Source organism: Nannospalax galili, unplaced genomic scaffold, assembly GCF_000622305.1.
Source record: "Nannospalax galili isolate Female #2095 unplaced genomic scaffold, S.galili_v1.0 scaffold507, whole genome shotgun sequence".
Taxonomy (NCBI): Eukaryota; Metazoa; Chordata; class Mammalia; order Rodentia; family Spalacidae; genus Nannospalax; species Nannospalax galili.
In genome coordinates this window covers 460,478-466,364 of record NW_008356261.1, presented here as the reverse complement: position 1 = coordinate 466,364, position 5,887 = coordinate 460,478, and positions in this window count along the sequence as shown.

The window sequence follows — 5,887 nt, the reverse complement described above, 5'->3', positions numbered from 1 at the left end:
CGGCTCCTCGCGGCGCCCCCCCGCCCGCCCCGCCCGCCTCTCCCGGCTGCTCCGCTCCTCCGGCCGCCGCGGGACCGAGCGGCATCCAGGCCGCGGTGCTACCCACCGTGAAACGGGACCGGCGGTCGCACGGTCCGAGCCAATCGGCCGCGGACAGGCTGCGCGCAGCCAATCCTCGGCGCTCGGAGGCGGGGCGGCGCGTTAGGGTGTGCCCGCCGTCCCCACGACGCGCTCATCCACCTGGGCTCCGCCGCCCGGCGCGCGGGGGACGCGGGGTCGCGGGAACGGCTCGGTGGTGAGGGAGGCCAAGGACACCGGGGAGACGGCTGTCGAGAGGACCCTAGCGGCGTGGGGACGCTGCGGGCGGGTGCGGCGGAGTAGGGGCGTGGGGCGCTGCGGGGAGCGGGCTGTGAGGCTGCGGAAACCTGGGGGAGGACGAGCGCGCAGGGGAGTCTTGTGCGCAGAAGGGGAAGCTCGGCTTAGCTCTTGGTGTCACTTGAACCCGGCTGAGAGGTGCTCTTGCTCAGCTGTGATGGAGGACAGGTGGGTGGAAGGTTGGTTCTGTGCAGACTGTTCGGTTGCCCACTCCATTTCCATTCTTGCTGGGTGTTTCAGCCCTCTGCACCCCGCTAATTCCAACCACTCTCACCTGGCCAGCAGCCCTTTCTCTCCTCTCTCCTAGGTTCTGGCCTGGTCACCACTCCACCTCACTACTGTAGCAGACTTCGCAGGTCGGGAATGTGGACAAGACACTTGGATTATCTCCCTCCATGATGTGATGGCCACGAGTGGAAGATGGTATTGGAGTGTGGTGGAATCATCTAGAGACTTCTGCACCCTAGAGCCTTAGCGCCCCAGTGGGGGGTGACCTCCAACTCAGCAAAGGTGGAGCCACCGCACACCACGTACCTCATAGGCAACCCACCTTCACCTGGTGCTGAGACTATTCTACGAGGTTGCTTTTGCCTTCCTGTTTTAAGATTGCCTCACCCCCACTCTGTTCCCCTCAGGACATGCAATGGAATTGGCCACATTTTGCACTTTATGCCCTGCAAACGGTTTGCATTTGTAAGATGTACATCAAAGTGTGCATACCTTAAACACAGTGTTCTATTCTCCCTTCTCACAGTCGTTCAGTGTGCTGGATAGCATCAGCTGTCAACTTGACACACTTGGGAAGAGGGACCCTCAGTTAATTGTCATCATTGGATTGGCCGGTGGCCAAGTCTGTGAGGCATTTTCTTAATTGCTAATTGATGTGAGAGGGCCCAGCTCATTGTGGGCAGTGCTACCACTGGCAGGTGATCCTAAGTTGTATAAGAAAGCAGGCTGAGCACAGGCCAGATGAGCAAGCCAGTAAGCAGCACTCCTTCATGGTCTCTGCTTCAGCTCCTGCCTCCAGGTTCCTTCCTGCCTTGAGTTCCCGCCCTGGCTTCTCTTTGGTGCTGAACTATCATTGGGACATGTGAGCCAAATAGACTCTTTCCTCCAAAAGTTGGTTTTGGTCAGTGTTTTATCACAATAAAAAACCAAATTAGGACATTCAGCTGAGACATTACCTAGTATCTTTACGGCTGGAACTTGAAGGTACAGTAGTGAACAAGACAATAGTTTCTGCTTTCAGAGAATTTATTTTACTGGGCAGAGACAGAAAGTAAGCAGTGTTTTTTACAAAGCAAATACTGGAAAGCAAGCACCTGGAGGCAAGTATTTGGGACCCTTCTTGCGTCCCTAGCTAGGGAATTTCCTTTGTTCACCTGGAAACCAGCAAGTGGGGTAAAGGTGACAGGCAGAGCAGTTTGGAAGGAAACTTGGAATCAGCTGGACAGCTGTTTCACTTGCCATCACATCTGGATGTGACAGCTGTCTAACCCCACCATGGAGGGAAGGGTTCCACCCTAACCAAGGTGGCAACAGGACAACCCCTCCTCATAGAAGCATGAGTGGACATTTAAGAAATATTTTGTTTATGTGTGATGTAAGTGTACCTGTGTTGTACAGTGCCCGAAAAGCCAGAAGAGGGCATCAGATCCTCTGAAACTGGAGTTACTGGTGGTTATTGGCTGGGAACCAAACCCTTTAATCCCAACACTCGGGAGGCAGAGGCAGGCAGATCTCTGTGAGTTCAAGGCCAGCCTGGTCTACATAGTAAGTTCCAGACCACAGTAAGTTCCAGGGCTAGGGAGATCCTGTCTCAAAAAGACCAAAAAACCAAAACAAAACCCACAAAACTTTATTTATGCCTTTAACTGTAACACTCAGGAGGCAGAGGCAGGGGTGTGTGTGTATGAATTTGAGGCCAGCCTGGACTACATAGAGAGTTCTAGGCCAGCCAGGGCTATGTTGTAAGACCTCCCCCCCCAAAAAAAACATCCCTGCCAAAAAAAAAAAAAAGCAAAACTATATTGTAGGGGCTGAATAGATGGCTCAGTGGTTAAAAGGACGGACTGCTCTTTCAGAGGACCCTGGTTTGGTTCTAGCACACACATGGTGGCTAACAACAGTCTGTTACTCCAGTTCCAGGGGATCTGATGCCCTCTTCTGGCCTCTGTGGGCATTGCTCTCATGGGTGTACTTAACACATAGGCAGGCAAAACACTCATACAGATAAAAAGAAATTTAAAAAATTAAAAACTGTGTTTAACCAAAGCAAAACTGTGGTTCTTTCTAGAATGGTACTGTTATTCTTACCAAAACAGGCTGTGTCTCCCAAGGAACCTGAACAAAAGTTTTACGGCTACCTTTGGGTGATACTCATTCTTGTAGCCGAGTCACACTTACTGAAGTTGTTTGAGAGGTAAATGATTTGAACAGAAACATATTAACCATTGTGAACACATGCTGTGTTAAATGGTAGAAGAACGGAAGAGGGGAAAGAGGCAAAGGAATTGGTCACCAGAAGATAAGGGAGAGGCACTCTTTTAGCCACAGGGGTGTCCATGGCACTGGCACCTACTTTCTTTGATGAAGCATTCTGATACCTTTGCCCTTGGAAAAGGTCGAGGCTCTTCATCTAGTGTGGGGAGAACATACACCTGTATTCCCAGAAGGTCTGTGCTGTTAGTAGTTTTGTTTGTATGGGAAGAATCTAGTCTTCTGTAGTCCAGGATGGAGGGGGTTGGTACCGTTTTCTGCTGCTGGTAACTGGGCACTCAGGTGTGGCCAAAGCTGAACCAGCCCTGGTGAGTGGAAGACCAGGTTGTGAGGTCATACCTAACCTGTGCTCACGCTGCTGTGGCACTTGATCTTCCTGAGAAGAACAGTGTGCTGGGAAGGAAGTGATAATGTGCACAAATGAGACTGTTTGCCCTCCTGGTTCTTAAGGTTTTCTCTACCGAGGTGGCACCTGGGTAAGTATTCACATAGGAGAGATTCTTTGCACACCGTGAATCTAAATATGCCACCAGTGAGGCCGAATCTCCTGATCATTGGCTTTCGGTATACCATACCCCTTCTGAGTGCTTAGCCACCCAGCTGTACAGGCTGTCCGTGCCGGCACAGGTCCGTGTCTCTTTCTTTCATCCTTCCAGGCAAAATGAGATGCCAGGTACAATGCAAGCTGCTCTGCTCACTCTGAGGACTTGCTACCATCTCTGTCACACAGGCCCTGTGGAAGTTGTTGTGATGCAGCTCTGTACTTCTGGATGACATCACTGTAATACACAGGGTCACCTGTAGCTAGGCCTCAGCTTTTTCTTTTTCAGTCTGGCCATGGGGATCTCCCCATGGAGGCACTCTGAAGCTAGTGTATAGCTTCAGAGGGAACTGGCAATGTGGCAGGGGTGACTGTGCTCACACACGACCCGCTTCTTTAAGTGGCCTACTCAGACCTATAGGACTTTCTCAAGCAAGGAACATACATTCCATTTCATTGATACTGCTGTGGGTTAGTGGGTTAGGATTTAGTGGGTTAGATATTCAAACAGTGGCCCAGGAATGAGTGTTCAGTCAGTGACTAGGGCACTGGTTAGAGCCACGATAGTTCCCTTCAGATGAGGGCAGCACTTTTGCCGAAGTTTACACAGTGATCATCTGGAGGGTGAGTCAGGAACTCCATCAGATCCACTGGTTCGGTTTGTTGGCAGCCTGGACCTATTGTAGAGCTCTTTCTTTCCTTTCTTCTTTCTTTCCTCCTTTCCTTAATTTCTTAAATTTTTTTTTTATTGCTGGGCATGGTGGCGCTCTGTAGTGTGTATTGCTGTGTGGTGACACAGAGAGAGGGAGGCAGATCTCTGTGAGTTTGAGGCCAGCCTGGTCTCCATAGCAAATCTAGGCCAGCTGGGGCTACAGGGAGACCCTGTCTCAAAAGGACAAAACAATTTTAAAAAATTATGTTTTTTATGTGCATGAATGTTTTGCCTGCACATATGTATGTGGAACATGTAAGTGCAGTGCCCATGGAGGCCAGAAGAGGGTGGAAGATTCCCCTGGAACTGGAGTTCCAGATGGTTGTGAGCCATCATGTGGGTGATGAAAGTCAAACATGGGTCCTCTGCAAAAGCAGCAAGTGCTTTTAACTACTGAGCCATCTCTCCAGTCCCTGCAGAGCCTTCTCTTGTTTTGGGTTGTTCAGTTAAAGGGTTGCAGTAGCACCCCCAAATGAAGTAGGTTAAAAACAATCTCTCAAATAACAGGAATGTACTGGGCATCTTGTCAGTCTTATGCATGAAGGGACTGGGTGCTGGATCTTGGGATTCTGAGATTCCAGAGATGGAAGTAGTGGGCTCTGTGTGATCCAGTCTTCAGCACATGAATCCTACTAAGATGGTAAAGGTGGTTGCTATTTATATCAAGTGTTGTCACCATTATGCCACCAACATGATGGAAAGGAAAGGTGATGAAGGTCCCTGTAGGGAAGCTGCATTCAAAATGGCGCTGAATGCCTCAGTGGGGGGAGGAGCTAAGGAATTGGACCAGGGACAAAAAATAAGAAAAAGTGTAGGTAATTGGAGACTAACCAGGAGGAAAATGCGTGAACACCTCTTGATCACCATAGTAGTGCACTGAAAGGAGCCTGTGTGCTCTACAGGCCCTTCCACAGGATTGGAGGATAGGTTCCCGCCTATGCTAATGATTGTGGTTTTTGCCTTTATAAGCATTGTAACACTTACAATAAACGAATTCCTGCATGACTAAACTCCCTGCTGCATCTGAGAGTCTCGGGGAGGCGGGTGAATGGGCGAGCAGCGCACTTACCCCTCCTTGGCCCCCATGGCTGAGCTCCACGTCCTGCCTCGCTGGCACAGCAGAGGCTCCGCAGCTGGTGCCCCGTGTGAGGCACAGAAGAAATCTCGGCTGAGGCCAATCAGGCTCTCGGGGTAAGTGAGACCCTTAGCACGGGTAACACAACCTGAGCAAAAAGTGACCCAGCCTTAAAGGCTCTTCGATATATGCTCAAGAGCAGAGGCTTGGAGCTATCTGATCAGACCACGCGCCAGGTCTGGGAGACAGTGACACTTTTGGCGCCCTGGGTGTCTGCGGCCAATCTCTTCTCCTGGGATACCTGGGAGAGGGTGGAGAGGCTAGTGAGAGAGAGGGAGAAGCACTTTGGGATGGGGGTTCTACCCCACGATGTTGGCCCTTAAGGGCACCTTCAGTATGGAAGATTCCCCTACCTCAGCATTGCCAAGGGACAGTGGGGGAGGGGAGGTAAAGGGCTCAAAGGAGAGGGAAGAGGAACAAGACTCTGAGGTGTGGGCGCAGTTTGATGCAGAGCGAAAGGGACAGTGCAGCACTGAAGGCCCCATGGGAGCACTAGCCATGGGTGTTAAAGCTTTAATAGATCTAGTGGAGGAGCAAGTGACGCTGGGGCACCTTCGCCCCTCAGTCAGTCCTTGGAATACTCCAGTGTTTGTCATAAAAAAGGCTTCAGGAAAATGGCGAATGC